The following is a 14,319-nucleotide window of genomic DNA, read 5'->3' on the forward strand; positions in this document are numbered from 1 at the left end:
GCCAAAATGCACGATGAAATTTCCTACATGTGTAAGCGAAAGAGGGTTCTCATACTAGGGGATTTCAATTACCCGGGTATTGATTGGGAGAACCTTTCATCTGGAAATCAGTATGAAAGAGACTTTCTTAAGTTGGTGCTCGAAAATTTTTTGTATCAGCATGTATCAGAAGCCACTAGGGGTACTGCTATTTTGGATTTAGTTCTTACTAGTTCTGAGGATCTAGTTGAACATGTTTCGGTGGGGGAAGAGTTTTCTTCCAGTGATCATCGTATCGTCAGATTTCACTGTAACTTTTCCTCGGGTAAGGTTGATAACAAAAGATTGGTTCCTTGTTTTCGGAGAACTAACTTTGATGTTTTGCGAAGAAGGTTAGCGGAAGTTTTCAAAGACCGGTTGGAATCAGTAGGGGTGGTAAGTCAATGGGAAGAATTTAGTACGAAGCTGTCCTCTGTTTTGCACGACGTCATACCCTTTGTTCGAAAAAAGCGTGTTTGTACATCACACCCTCTATGGTTCACGGATAGCGTGCGGAACCTTTATCTTGAAAAGAAAAGAGCATTCAGAGAGTATAAAAGTGGACGAGGTGACCTATCATTGTTTACTGATAAAAGAAGACTGTTGAAGAAAGCGATAAGGGATAGTAAAAAGCAAGTTGAATCTAGGTTGGCAGATAACATTGGCTCTGACCCAAAATCATTTTTTCGATACGTCAATAATGGATGTAAGGGGACAGTTGGCCCCCTCTCGATAGGAGGCTCAAAAGTAGAGAGCAATGTAGGCATGTGTAGTGCTTTCAATGACTTTTTCGCGTCGGTTTTTAATGGAGATAATGATATTCGATATACGGGTGTTGCATGGGGTAATAAAACGCTCAACGATATTCAAGTGGAAGACGTGGAGGTCCTAAATCTTCTAAGAAATGTATGTGCAAGCAAAGCACCAGGACCAGATGATATCTATCCCAGGGTTCTCAGGGAAGGTGCTAATGAATTGTTGGGGCCAGTCGCACAGATATACAGGAGTAGTGTTGCTGAGGGTATCGTCCCGAGAGATTGGAAACTGGCTAACGTTGTTCCGATATTTAAGAAGGGTAGTAGAGAAGTGGTGTCTAATTATCGTCCAGTGAGTTTGACGAGCTCCCTCTCGAAAATTTTGGAAATTATCATCAAAAGGCAGTTTGTGAAGTGGATAGACGAGAATAATGTATTGTCGGATAATCAGCATGGGTTCAGGAAGGGGAAGTCATGTGTAACTAACCTCCTTTGCTTCTATGATTACGTGACTAAGGCTTTGGGTAAGAGCAAAAATGTCGACGTTGTTTACCTTGATTTCCAGAAGGCATTCGATCGGGTCCAACATGGCAAACTCTTGAAGCGTTTACACGAGATTGGAATAGGGGGCAACTTGCTGAATTGGATAGAATCGTGGTTAAGAGATAGGTCGCAACGAGTTATGGTGAACGGGGAATTCTCTGGTTGGACAGACGTCACAAGTGGAGTTCCTCAGGGAAGTGTCCTTGGCCCCATACTTTTTTCACTTTTTATCGATAAACTCGATCAGGGTATCGATGGAATTACTAGCAAATTCGCAGATGATGTGAAGCTAATGGGGGTAATCGGGAATGAAAGCGATAGGGAGTTGCTCCAGACCAACTTAAACAAGATTGCAGCATGGGCAAATGAATGGAGCATGACGTTTAGCGTAGATAAGTGCATGGTCGCTCATTTTGGTTCGAACAACCAACGGTTCTCTTACGAGTTGAATGGTGTCACTATCCCGGATGCAACTAGAGTCACCGATTTGGGAATTCTCATTGACGAGCGACTTAAGTTTTCTGAACATTGTTCAGCGGTTGTCAAAAAATCGAATAGAATGCTTGGTCTCATTTTCAAAAAGGTCTCTTCGCGTTCTCCTAAAGTCATTCTTCCTCTTTTTCGAGGCTTAGTTCGTCCTGGACTGGAGTATGCTGTAAGGTTTTGGAGACCATACCTACAGATGGACATAGACTTGGTTGAAGGGGTGCAGAGAAGAGCTACGCGTGTCCTTATTGGCACACAGGGCTTGAGTTATGAAGAAAGACTTCATTTTTTGAATATGTTTACATTGGATGAACGCAGGTGTCGAGGAGATATGATCGAAGTGTTCAAAATTTTCAATGGGATGGATAGGATGGACCATGAACTTTTAGTACACCGCCAATCGACTGCTTTTACAAGGGGACACCAGTATCGATTGGTGAGGGACAATGCAAGGTTATGGTGTCGCAGGGAATTTTTCTCCAATAGGGTTGTTAATAAATGGAATAGCTTACCCCCGGAGGTAGTAAATTGTAACACAATTGACACGTTTAAAAAGAAATACGATAAACATGTTGGGGTAAATCGAGAAGCTATCCATTCTTAGAATAAGACAACCATAAGTAATCTTTATGGGCATCGTATAATATTTTATCATGTGTATATATTGTTTGTAATTTGTGTTAATTGCATTTTTAATTGGGTTGCTGTATTTTTGAAACATATGACAACCATATTTTTATGGGCATCTTTTTATCAGCCACCTCGTTGGGCATTTTGCCTGTTGTGGCGTTGTATTTGTATTTGTATTTGTATTTGTATTTTCATTTTCAGTTTGTTGTAGCTGCTCAATAACGAAAGTAGCATTAACAAAAGAATTTCGACACCATTTCTAAAAAAACATTTAACCCAAATTCAACACTTGTGTCTATGATCCAGGCTTTACAATAAAACGGTTAATATTCGTAAAATACTTTATAAATATATATTAATTCACTAAAATTCAGATGCGGGGAAAAAAATCGATGTTATAAAAATATTATGAATATTTATTTGAAAAATTATAAAAAAAAATTGAGCTTACATAAACCTTCAAAAATATGCACTTATACAGAAAATTCTTTGATTTTATGCATTTATATGCATTAATACTAAAAACAGGCCAAAATATGCAAATGCATATAATCCGGGCTCTACTCATAACATTAACATTACGTAATGACCTCAGATAAAACACATTTTCTGCCATCTTTGTTTTGTTTTTATGGCTTTCTCCAGAGAAATTCCTAGAATTGAAGTCCTGCACATGGAGAAAATGTTTGTTATTCTATTGATATGCAACAATAAAAAAAAATACTCATTATATGGTTAATGTGCCGGACTTATTCATTGTTCAGTCTCCATCCATTCTACATGAAAATATTGGTAGTGCTCCTAGAAGCCATTACGTCAACCTATTGATGTTGCTTTCATTTATAGTACTGTATTCACTGCAAATTATGGTTTCTTCCCATGGATCAAGATCCTGTATTGTTATCTCTTATCTGCGTTTGATATTTCTTCGAGCTTTGTATTTCACTTGAAGAGATGTCCGAGAATGGATTTTAAAGCCCATCCACTTCAACAAATATGGTACAGGCTTGTTTTACTCAGTCAAAACCAGTCTACTTGCTTATCATTGATAGGTGTCTTTCTGAATGGTTTTGGTTTCTGAAAGTATGTGTTGCATCAAAGCCCTATGACTCAACCCAGGAAAGGAGGGGGGGGGGGTCGATTTTCTTCTGATCTTCCCCCCCCCTTTTGACTACCGTAATAGCATAGTAAGCAACAACTCTCCACTCATTCATTTCCTCAAGTGATTATGAAAGCAAAAGATTCTCAACCGGAAGATAAATTTATTATCAATGAATTCAGTACCATAAATTCAGAGAATTGCAGTTTTTATTATTAAGGATTCCATAAAACTGAATATTTCTTCTAATTCCATAGGTATGTCTTCATCATTTCCAGGGGGCAGCTCAAGCTTACCTGTCACCCAGGTGGAAAGCTTCATGTGCTGCCCCTAAAGACAATCCTGGCGGGAGAATGACAGGACTTCTGCCTACGGGACCCTGGGATAAACCTGATTTTTTTTTTTTTTTAAATATAAAGCCAGACACCAATGTTTTGAAAAGCAAAATATGTATAACTATGTCCCACGTGTTTAAAGAAACTGACCCGCTTTTATGTGCAGAACTATTTTTTGTTCTTAATTATGCCAGAGATTACTTAATCCACATCCAGGCTCTCATTGACGATCTACCATTACTTACACTTTTCCGGCAACATTTCATAAGAAATTTATTTTTAAAAAGGTATTTCTTTGTGCTCCAGAGACAAGTCAGAAGCCAAATTTTCCCTTTGCTTATATTCAACCATTTCGGAAAAATAGAATTGGAGGAACCAGAATGCACACTTGCCTCTTGTGACATAGTACCTTCTTGTTGCTGGTATTTTGGTCCCAGGCCCTGCTAGTTTCTTAAACATCGTTAAGATATGGCTCAAAAGCATGATGTCAAGTAAATTCTACTCTTTTGGAAAATTTTTCAAAAATTTGGTCTAGCTAAAGCTATAAGATGCTGCCCTTATCATTTTCAGCTTCAGTGTATCGCACCCTTGCTTAAGCCACCCCTGATCATTCAATTAAAACAAAAAGTTTCATTAATTTTTTATTTTCCACAATCAATAATGCCTAGCATATTGCATGGTATGGAGGCTTTATACATAGCATATTATTGCACATATTTCATACTTAAAACGTCACGCTTGATTGTGACACCTCAGTAAACCAACAAAATTCTGCAGAATCTCTGATGCCATTATAACAGAGTTTGACTGCATTTTCAAATATTTAGCTGTAGGAACAGTTTTATTATGAAATTTCAATCAACCCACACTTTTTGGCAATCTCAAATCGAGAGTGGGGGGACATCAACAGTGTGTAATAATCATCACCACCACCACCAGCCAAGGAATTGGGTAGTCAAGGCCGTCCGGATGGGAGGGGAACTGACAAACAATGTATATGCTCTGTGTGTTTGTGTGTGTAATGTTTTTCTTGATTTAAATAAAGTGATAATACAACATGGTGGCAGCGGTAAAAGGCCATGACAACAAAGTAGCAGCAGAGAAAAAAAATGTTCTGATACACATCAAGTAGATGAAAATCAGTACTTGCAAGGAACTTTCAATCTGAAAAGTAAACATGACTGATCCAGAGCACTTTCCTTTTGCCATTCCAGCAATGCAGATGAACCAGCCGGACAATTTTACATTTTCAACACCTGCAAACTGGTCAAGATGGATAACTCGCTTCCAGAGATTCCGTATAGCTTCTGGGCTCTCCACCAAGACGGGAGAAGAGCAGGTAAACTCGCTGATTTATATTATGGGTGAACAAGCCGAGGACATTTACACTTCTTTCAAGTTGGCTGACACTGAAAGGGGAAACTATGAATTTGTTGTGAAGAAGTTTAGTGATCATTTCATTGTTAAAAAGAATACAATTTTTGAACGAGCACAGTTCAACAAACGTGTGCAGCAAGAAGGAGAATCAGTAAACAACTTCATTACTGCTTTATACAGCCTTGCTGAACATTGTGATTATGGAGAATTGCATGATCAACTCATACGTGATCGTATTGTTGTTGGTATTCGAGATAAACCTCTAAGTGAAAGGTTGCAACTGGATGCCGAACTTACACTAACAAAAGCGGTAGAACAAGTTAGGCTTAGTGAATCAATCAAGCAGCAACAACATAAACTCAATGAAACGGAAACCAATGTTCCTATACATGCAATGTCTTCAAGAAAATTTGATCACTTTCAATATCAAAAGTCTGGTGTGAAAAATAAACCAAAGAGCAAGAACTTTTCAGATTCCCAACATTCGGAGACATGCAAATGGTGTGACAAGCAGAAACATGAGAGAAGATTATGTCCAGCTAGAGATGCCAAATGTTTTAAATGTTCGAAACTGGGACATTTCGGAAACGTTTGTTTAGCAAAGAAACCAAACCAGCATTCAAAAATTTCGTTCTTGGGTCATATTCAAGACAACACAAACCAGGATTGGACAGTTTTTGTCAATATTATGAATAAGAAATTGAAATTTCGACTAGATAGCGGAGCAGATCATACAGTAATACCTGCAACTTTGTATCACAAGATGTTTCAGAAATTGAATTTGAAACCAGCTGATAGAACTCTCTGTGGTCCAGATAACACTCCGTTAAAAGTGCTGGGCATGTTCGAAGCACCTCTGAGCTATGTAAACAAGAAATGCACAGAAGAAATCTATGTCATCGATGGCTTGAAAAACTGTCTTCTTGGGAAACCAGCTTTGATATCCTTTGGTTTAGGACCCAATATCAGTGTTGTTCAATGGATTACTGCAATAGATCCGAAAAAAGAATTTCCTGAACTGTTTGGAGGACTTGGACTCATGAAGGAATGCTATTCCATACAACTCAAGCCTGATGCCATTCCATGTGCAGTAACATCGCCAAGACGAGTACCCATACCTCTTTTGAAGAAGACAGAAATCGAGATAAAAAGGATGGTCGAACAAAAAGTCATAACTCCAGTCACCGAGCCAACAGAGTGGTGCTCTCCTGTTGTCATAGTGCCCAAAAGTAATGGAAAGGTGAGAATTTGTGTGGATCTGATCGAGCTGAATAAAAATGTTCTACGGGAATTACATCCCTTACCCAAAGTGGAATACACACTGAATCTCTTATCTGGTGCTAAAGTGTTCTCAAAACTGGATGCAAATTCAGGATTCTGGCAAATCCCATTGGATGAAAAATCATCTTATCTCACAACATTTATTACTCCGTTTGGAAGATTCAGATTTCTTAGACTACCCTTTGGAATCTCTTCCGCTCCAGAACATTTCCAAAGAAGAATGATACAAATTCTGGAAAACACAAGTGGAACAGTTTGTCACATGGATGACAGTGGGGGTCTACTCAAGAAGAGCATGATGTGAGATTGAGAGAAGTTTGCCAGAAACTGAAGGATGTTCATTTGACTTTGAACAAAGAAAAATGTATCTTCTCAACGAGCAAAATTAAATTTCTTGGTCACATCATTGATAGCCAAGGAATTCATCCAGATGATGAGAAAATCATTGCTATCAAGGAGTATAAGTCACCAACAAATAAGAAGGAACTGAAACAGATGTTGGGCATGGCAAATTACTTGGCTCGTTTTGTTCCAAATTATGCAGAAGTGCTTTCTCCTCTAACTATGCTTCTCAGTAACAAAATAGATTTTATCTGGGATATGCCTCAGCAAAATGCTTTTCTCAAATGGAAGGAGATACTGTCATCTGATCCTGTTTTGAAAATCTTCAATCCCAACCAGGAATCCATAGTTACTGTCGATGCATCTTCATATGGCTTGGGAGCCACCTTACGCCAAAAGCAAGATGATGGTCAGATTGGTGTTATTGCCTATGGTTCCAGAACTTTAACCACAGCTGAGACTCGATACGCCCAAATCGAAAAGGAAGCCTTAGCTATTGCATGGGGTTGTGAGAAATTTAAGGATTACCTAACAGGAACTCATTTCAAGATAGAGAGTGATCATAAACCTCTGATTCCTATCTTCTCCAAAAAACATTTGGACGACTTGTCACCAAGGCTACAAAGGATCAAATTAAGGATGATGCGATACTCTTATGACATAGTTCACATTCCAGGAAAGGAACTGTATGCAGCAGACGCTTTATCCAGGAGTCCTCAAGTGTATCCAAACAAGACAAATGAATTGGAAGACGAAATAGATGCATATGTTCAAATGGTTAAAGAGATTCTACCAGCTTCGTCGAAAAGACTGGAAGAACTACAAGAAGCACAACTTGCTGACGAAGTTTGTCAGAAACTTTCATCATATATAATGACGGGATGGCCTGCAAAGAAAGATGTCGATTCCTGTTGTCTACCTTTCTGGCAACATCGTTATGAAATCTCCATTCAGGATGGGATAGTGATGAGAGGCTGTAGAATCATAATTCCTCGATCACATCAAAGGGAAGTGCTAAATCAGATTCATGAAGGTCATCTTGGAATTACAAAATGCAGAGCTAGAGCCAGATGTTCTGTTTACTGGCCTGGAATAAGTAAAGAAATAGAAGAAAAGGTAAAAAATTGCACGGCTTGTATCCAAGAATCTAAGAACAGGCACCAACCTCTCATTCCAACACCATTTCCTGAGAGACCATGGGAGATGATCGGCATGGACTTGTTCAAGTACAAGAATTCGTGGTATCTTCTTTTAGCTGACTACTATTCTCGTTTTCCTGAAATTGCAAAACTTGATAGACTGACAGCTGCTGAAATCATAAACCATTGCAAGTCCATATTCGCTCGACATGGCATTCCAGATATTGTTCGATCAGACAATGGGCCTCAATTTGATCCAGTGCGAACATTGGAATTTCAAACATTTTCTAAAAGGTATGGATTCACACACATTTCTAGTAGCCCAAAGTTTCCTCAAAGTAATGGACTGGTTGAGTCAGCAGTTAAAACAGTTAAAATGCTGATTAAGAAGTCTGAAGATCCATACATTGCTTTGATGGCATATCGAGCAACTCCCCTAGAAAACGGATTCAGTCCAGCAGAGTTGCTGATGGGTAGAAGAATTAAAACAACTTTGCCAATAGCTAAAGGTCAGTTGCAACCACAAGCAGTGGATAGAAAAACCATCCAGGTCAAGGAAGAAAGGAGAGTTGAGAGACAGTGCCAAAACTACAACCAAAGACATGGTGTGAGAGATCTAAAGAAATTACAGGAAGGAGAAGAAGTATGGATAACTGACAGAAGAGCTACTGGTGTAGTACTGAAAGAGACTTCATTCCCAAGATCTTATCTGATTAAGTCGGGAAATAACATCTATAGAAGAAATAGGAGACATCTAATCCCATCACCAAATTTCCACCCAGAGAAAGAAGAATTGGACTTTCCTTCATTAGAACACTGTCCTGCAGCAACTCCATCGAATTCGAGTGAAAACTCAGCTATCAAGGTACCTTATGTCACTAGAAGTGGGAGGATGGTTCGCCCCCCTAATAGGCTCAACCTATAAAAAAAAAAGGGGGGGGGATGTGTAATAATCACCACCACCAGCCAAGGAATTGGGTAGTCAAGGCCGTCCGGATGGGAGGGGAACTGACAAACAATGTATATGCTCTGTGTGTTTGTGTGTGTAATGTTTTTCTTGATTTAAATAAAGTGATAATACAACAAACAGAGCTGAAAGTTTGAGCAGAACGAATATCGTGCACATTACAATACACAAAAGCCAGCTCAGTTACTAGATGCAGTCCTCATATAAAAAAAATAACAGGGTCTTTCGTGTGGACAAATAAAAACATTTTTATTGGTGCAACACAGCCATCTAGTTTTACTACACAAAACCGTTTTCACGTAATATGTTTTATTATCATGTTTTAAATTTTTACATGAACAATTATAGGCCATAGAAGTATTAAAATAACATTTGCCATTTTTGTCTATTTCAATTTTATCTAACTTTCAATTCTGAGTAACTAAATGAACCATACAAGACCTAGTCTATATTGTCAAAGGCAATTTCAACCATTGCCCTGCATTCGACAATATAGTGCCCCCCAAAGTGGCCGCTGTGGTGGTCGAGTGGTCATAGTGATGAACTCACATCGCGAAGACCCAGGTTCGGTCGCCAAGGTGGTGGTCGGCTGAAATTAGTTTTCTGTGGTTCCCAACTTTGAGGCACAAATGTGAGTTGATCTTTCCGTTAAAATGTCTCGCTGCAGAGAACAACAGGCCTACAACGGCATACTATTCAACCATTACACTTCATGCATAGTTAGAAAAATTGATTTACACATAACATATATTACACAGAAACAAACTTCACGGAAGATTCACTTCATGCACACACCCATTCGAACATGCATCAATTTATTAGAAGTTCTGCAAAGGAATATAGACAAGATGCATGTCTGGTTTAATAGTGCCCCCAAAGCAGAATGCTTTGCATTATACTACAACACGCCCTCAGTTGATTGAGAATATTCTGCCATAAAAATTCTCACAATAGTGTTTTCTACACAGAAGAGTTATTTTCTTTAAATTCTTGCCAAGACAGTTCTGCAACAGCACCGATTGTTCCACGATATACGTCACTGTTTTCAGTATATTCTGCTTTGGAGGTAATGCCCTACAACAGAGGTTCTTAACACATTTTGCATTCGTAAAACCCTTGCACTACTAATAAAATGAAGGCCACGGACCACTTTCCAGGTATGCTCACGATGAAGTCTTCCGTGATAGCCATAAACACTAATGGGAAATTCCAGCAAACCACTCAAGGATAATGTAAATACACCTTTAAAAATAATACAGTGAAAATCCTATATAATGATATCCTCTAAAGCAATATTACTCTTCAGTCCCAAGATGCACTTTCCCTAGTGTTAATATATATATTCCATCTATAACAACGTGTTTCTCTCCCATACCTTGAACACCATTATATAGGTATTGTACAATACAGTCGAATCTCTAACATGAAACTAGTTTTCATCAAAACTTTTCACATTAACCAAATTTCATAATTTCACATCGACAGATAACCATGACAGAAAAAGAATATGACATTCCATTTGCGTTAGCCTTTGCGTTTAGTCTGAAATTTAATGTACTGTAAATTTATACAAATATAATAGATTGAATTGGTCATCAAGTTCTCTTTTAAAGAGCTCTTTTTTTCCCCCCATGATTTAAAACAAAAATTACATATACAAGCAGCATTCAATCTTTGTCTACCGCATTAACGATACATTCACCCAACTCTTACAGTCTTTGAATTTTTTCTACATATTTTTTTATTCAGGTTGACAAATCTTTTCTTGTTAAAAGCAATCTTCCATTTAAAAAGTTCACGCTAAACATAATTTTTTAACATTATATCGCCATAGAGAATGACGGGACCAAGAATTCTTTTCATGTTAAGCATGTTCACATTAATGAGGTTCGACTGTACCAAGAAAATACATACCGTATATACTCGTGTATAAGCCGACCCCCTAACTTCAGAACCACCAAAATCACAATAAATTGAAAACCCGTGTATAAGCCGACCCCAAAAACTCCGTACATTTCAGAGAATAAAAATTCGTATATTTTCATGCAAAATGAATAGCTTACGGAAGTTTACAGTAGAAAATGATTCAAACTTTTTAATCCGTTTCTTCTGAGTCTGCAAGCTCATCGTAATCCATCAGATCATCATAGGGGGTGCGGCATCTTCGTTTTTATCCCCATCTGGGCTGTTATCGCCATTGTCACTTTAAAAGAGGATATCTTCAGTTCCGTCCATTGCATTGTTGATGCAACACTTTTTGAAGGATCGGATGATAATTTTGGTGGAAACAGAATTCCACGCCTCATGTATCCATTGGCACACTGGGCCAATATTAAGTTTCTTCAAACACCACTTTTTTGTAGTTTCTTTATCTTTGAGAGGCTTGTTAATGCTCACATCTAAGACTGTATAATCAACGTTAGCCACTACCAGCCAATGATTTCGATTTCTTTGCCTCGTCTTTGACATTATCAGTTCTGTGGGGTTTGAACATATCTCATACTAATAATGCTGGTTTCTTGAACACTGTTACAAAAATGGCTACTGATTGCAGGGGTCTATTTTCTCACAAAAAAACTGACCCAAGTATAAGCCGACCCCCACACTTTGGGAACGAATTTTTCCACAAAAAAACTCTGCTTACACACGAGTATATACGGTAATAAAATAACTTTTCCATATACAATCCTCAAGCAGCCTCAAAAATTGATGAATATGAATGAAATTTAAGATATGCGTTTCAGAGTATATGCTCAAAAATAAGAAAAAAACCCTAGCTCTCATGGTTTCTGCCACTGCTAAAAATATTTAAAAAAAAGTAACATTCTTTTTGAAGCATTGCGAAGTCATCGACACAGTGAAAAATCATGAACGTAGTTAGACCGGTACCTGCAGCACCTATAGACGTTGGCACTAGACACAGAAACGTGGAACCAACCGATGCATATCTCATTACTGCTGCAAGAGGTCCCCGCTAAGGGGTTAGTGCACCAACTTTTTGGTGAGATCTTTGTCTGTATCCTGTGTCAAAATTTATGATGCTGTTGAAACCCATTCATAGTTTTCCACTGTGTGGATCACTGAGCAATGCATAACAGTGAGTATTAAAATGTGAACTTCTCGAAATGTTATTGCTGTGAACATAACCATGTGAGTTCAGGGGGCAGGGGTTGTTTTTTCTCTTCATTCTTGAACGCACTCTCTAGAAATGGGCAAAGTTATTTCTTTACCACACTGTACTATAAAAATGAGTCAATGGATTTTTCATCCAAGCTCGCTTCTCCCTTCCCTTGAGGTATATTTATAATGTTGCTGCCTGTGGGCTACATGAATTTTGCCATCCATCTCTCATGCTCGTCTAATTTTCTTCACTCATTCCTCAGATTTGCCACCATAGGGCCTTTGTCCGGCTTAACCCATGCCCTGTAAATACGCCTGTCTCTTAGTCACTCACATGCTTGCGTACTCTTTTGGTCACAGTACTCCAATGTTCGCACTCTTTAGATCACTCATTTGATCATTCACGTTTGTTTACTCTTTTGGTAGCTTGTTCAGTCATTCACTGGCACGATCCCTCTCTTGAGTCGATCGCAGATTCTCTAAGTCACTTTTTTTGGTCACTCACTGACCTGTTTTCTCACTGTCTAGGGAGAGAGAGAGGTGGATACAGTCAAACCTCGTTAGTGCGTCACTTAACGGATCACTTTTTTGGAAGTCCTAATTGTTCTCGGGCAGGAATTGGCAAGCTATGGCTTACTCCGTTTAACGAGTCACTCCGCTTACTAAGTCATATTTTTGCTCTCCCAAGAGTGACTCATTAACGAGGTTTGACTGTATACAGTTTTACCCCCTGGTGGACTATACAAATTTGCTACCCCCTCTGAACTTGTCGCCACAAATTACTTCCCAAAAGCCCATGGACTCCTGGTTGAAAACACCTACCCTAAAGTAGTTTTATTTCAAGATGTCATGGTTACTATAAATGAACTTGAAGAATATCAATTCATTATTAATAAATTTTTCCCACTCAAAAAAATTCACTTGGCCCGAGGGCCCATGAAGCTCTTAAGATGGCCCTGAGGCCACCCGATCTCTGGGCCATCAACCTTTTCTTCTGTAGGAGCTGTAACTCATCCAGGCCGTCAATAAAAAAAAACTAATGGTGACTAGCCCCTTACGTGTCAACGCAGGGAGGAATCACCATTAGCTTGTTTCAGTGATTACTTGCAAGTGATAAAGTCAGCGCCTATATGGATACAAGTTCATTTGTTTATCATTTTCTAGAAATAACTATATTTGCGACACACAACCGAAAAATTATGTTACGAATTTGGAGATTCAAAAAAAATTCAATAAAAATTCACGCACTTATTAAATATATTTAAACTTTACCTTTGAAATTGAAGGAAAAACAATTATTTTTATTACAAGTTGATATTCAAACCATAATAAGCAAATACTACTGCGATAGGTTCTGTGGGTCTCGCCTCTCAAAGGGGAAAAGAAGAAGAAAAAAATGTCCCTGTTGGGCAAACAACACAGATAATGAAATTTCTCTCACGGAAACCAAAGTTTACATTCGTGGAGAGGCGTCAACTCTTCTGTATATGGTACGCCTCCCTCCGGCTTTTCTGTCTCAGTTCAAGAGTCCGAGGAGCACAAAAACAACTGGACCGCCCCATCTTCAAATGAAAAAAGTACGGCTTCCATGGAGCTTATATTACACTGAAGAGCCAAAAAAACTGGTTCACCTACCTAATATCGTGTAGGGCCACTACCTCCTACCCAAAGCGTATCAATAATACGCTTTGGGTCTTTAATACGCTTTGCTCCTACCTACCTCCTATGTATATAGGAGGTAGGTAGGAGCAAAGCGTATTAAATTTCAGCAGGACAATGTAACACCCCACACGTCCAGAATTGCTACAAAGTGACTCCAGGAGGAACACGCTTCTGACTTTAGACACTTCCGCTGGCCACCAAAATCCCCAGACATGAACATTATTGAACATATCTGGGATGCCTTGCAACGTGCTGTTCAGAAGAGATCTCCACCCCACCTATATACATAGGAGGTAGTGGTAGAGCCCCCGCTAGCCCGCAGAAGTGCCGCAACACGACGTGGCATGGACTCGACTAATGTCTGAAGTAGTGCTGGAGGTAATTGACACCATGAATCCTGCAGGGTTGTCCATAAATCCGTAGGAGTAAGAGGGGGGTGGAGATCTCTTCTGAACAGCACGTTGCAAGGCATCCCAGATATGTTCAATAATGTTCATGTCTGGGGATTTAGGTGGCTAGCGGAAGTGTCTAAAGTCAGAAGAGTGTTCCTCCTGGAGTCACTTTG

The 14,319-nt window shown here is 39.0% G+C and overlaps 1 protein-coding gene across 1 annotated transcript in view; it reads right to left on the reverse strand.

Moving 5' to 3' along the window:
* LOC149075573 (sorting nexin-32-like) overlaps positions 1–13,596 on the reverse strand; it is a 55,036-nt gene extending 41,440 nt beyond the window's left edge. Inside the window, exon 1 of the mRNA XM_089243060.1 lies at positions 13,365–13,596. The gene's annotated coding sequence lies outside the window, so the exon portion shown is untranslated. The remainder of the gene's footprint in view (positions 1–13,364) is intronic.
* Positions 13,597–14,319: the final 723 nt, after the last annotated feature.

This window comes from Pholcus phalangioides, unplaced genomic scaffold (assembly GCF_987345545.1).
Source record: "Pholcus phalangioides strain wild (caught in Gottingen) unplaced genomic scaffold, Ppha-v1.0 ptg000015l_1, whole genome shotgun sequence".
NCBI classification, from domain to species: domain Eukaryota; kingdom Metazoa; phylum Arthropoda; class Arachnida; order Araneae; family Pholcidae; genus Pholcus; species Pholcus phalangioides.